Source organism: Pinus tabuliformis, chromosome J (genome assembly GCF_031772625.1).
Source record: "Pinus tabuliformis cultivar Carrire ecotype Pingquan chromosome J, CPIR1, whole genome shotgun sequence".
NCBI lineage: Eukaryota > Viridiplantae > Streptophyta > Pinopsida > Pinales > Pinaceae > Pinus > Pinus tabuliformis.
The window spans coordinates 157264076-157266499 of NC_142295.1; the positions used below are offsets into that span (position 1 = coordinate 157264076).

Here is a 2424-nt window from a genome sequence, read left to right on the forward strand (position 1 = left end):
AAACCACAATGAGGAGGCTTGGACTTTAAAATTTGTTCTACTTGTTTAAGAGGCAAAATTTGGTGATGGTAGTTTGTTTTTCATGTGATTCATTTTAAGTTTTATGTAGGGGTATGATTGTGAAAGTTTTTATTTTATTGTATATCAGTTATAGATAATAACATCTAATATTATATATAATTGCTATTAAGTGAAATATGCTCATTTTTTTCGATCCACCACTACTTCGATTTTAATTTTTTTCAAAGTTATAGTCCTACAACAAGTTAACAAATTCTCCTGAGAATAAAGCTTAAGAAAATAAATATAATTTATTATCAGAAAATGAGTAATTTTGGTCTATAAAAAAAATAACTTTGTCTCATTAATATATAAGAATTTTCTTCTGGCCTTTTAGTTGCAATTGATGGGCGATATCTGAAAATAGAAATTGTCGAGAACATAATAGGCCATTATTGTTGGAATATCTAATTCCTACTTGTCACTAGTTGTGATTCTTTCTATGTAAGGATTCAATTTCTATTCTATAGGAGTTGGATATATCTACTTGTTCCTAGTTTGGTGTGTGGTTGAAAGATTTTCTCAACCAACAAATTTTGTGTCGAAAATAGTCTCCCTATCTTGAGACAACAATCTGTATATATGTAATCTTATTTTAATGAATAGAAGATAAATAATGTGCATATTGATATTTTAAGTTGGTATCAGAGCCCTAAGGGCCTTGCCCCTCATGGGCTTGGCTTGTCCTGGGCTGAGGAAAATAAAGAGTTTGATGAGTATTTTTTTTTCTTCGTTTGTTTGTCCATTCCTCATGGCTGGATTTGCACCAAAGACCAAGATTCTTCATTATGGAAGATGGCAAGAACAAGAAGCTTCAATTCTTGTCCCAGGTGATATCATCAGTATCAAATTAGGGGAAATTGTGCTTGCCGATGCTCATCTTCTTAAAGGTGATCCTTTAAATATTGACCAGTCTGCGCTGATTGGTGAGTCACCTCCTGTGATAAGAAACCCCAAGGACGAGGTGTTCTCAGGGTCTACCTGTAAGCAAGGAGAAATTGAGGCGGTTTTTATTGCAACGGGAGTTCACGCATTCTTTGGGAAGGCTGCTCATTTGGTAGACTCAACCAACAATGTGGGGCATTTTCAAAAGGTTCTTACGGCCATTGGAAACTACTATATTTTCTCCATTGCAATTGGAATGGTAGTAGAGATCATTGTTATGTATCCTATTCAACATAGGAAATACAGGGATGGAATTAACAATCTTCTGGTTCTGTTGATCAGTGGGATTCTGATCGCAATGCCTACCGTGTTATCTATAATAATGGCAATTGGCTCCCACAGACTCTCTCAACAGGGGGCTATTACAAAAAGAATGACTACCATTGAAGAAATGGTAGGGATGGATGTGCTATGTAGTGTTTATTGTTGGGTTTTGGAGAGCCCGTTCTGAAGAACAGAAAATGGCATGGCTGAAGAATTGTTCTTTTTATTTTTAATTTAAGATGAGTGGACAGGAAAATTTTACATGGTATTAAATGAAGAGATGTGAAGAGTTTCAATTATAGCCATCAAATTCTCCTTGAAGAGTCGCCGATTTGTGTGTAGGGCAGACCTGAGTGTGGCATTAATGAAGGTTGGAGAGTCAACCTGCATGTAATATATCTGAGGGGTGATGTGATCTCCGCTTGGTGAGAAGCTAAAGTTATAAGAGAGTGAACAGTTGTGCTGGTAAACATGTTCATCGTGCTGGTGAGTGAGATGCAGAGGCAAGGGTTTCTGTCACTGAGGAAAGAAACCAACCAACAGCTGCATTCTTCATTCAAGGAGGAGGACAAATTTATGTTCGATTTGAAGGAAAAAACATGGTTGTTTGTGCATACTTGGGTAAATTTTTTTTGGTGAAGTATTTTTTGGAATTTAAATTGATATACATATTGAGATTAGCCACCTCAATATGAAGTTATTTTGTTAGAATTGGATATTCTAACGAATGACAGGTTCATGGAGTTCCAATATTTAATTGATAAAGACAAAGATGCCTAGGATGTGATCAAAAGATGAAGTGCACGAGCAGAATTAGAGATTGGAGGATGATGGACAATCTAGTTTGTGTGAGTTTGAGTGTATTGTGGAATAGACTCATGATGATTATAATATATCACACATTTTAATTTTAAGCAAGTCTAGGGTGTTTTATAGTGGTCTTTGTAAACTGTGTACCTGGTAACTCCAGAGTTGGAGTGTGAAATGTAAGCCTTGTAAGGCATGTGTATCCCCATACAGTTCGTGGTAATCTAAAAACCACTTTGTATTTGTAGTGTCGGTTTGTGGTAAGCCAGAAACCACGTGTAACAGTGAAGTGGGACAGAGATTCCTGTAAACATGGTTTAGGGTTCGTCGACAAAACCCTTGGCCCAT

At 36.3% G+C, this 2424-nt stretch overlaps 1 pseudogene; it reads left to right on the top strand.

The window, feature by feature from the left end:
* Positions 1-811: 811 nt before the first annotated feature.
* On the top strand, positions 812-1456 carry LOC149226116 (plasma membrane ATPase 4 pseudogene; annotated as a pseudogene).
* The last annotated feature ends 968 nt before the right edge of the window (positions 1457-2424 follow it).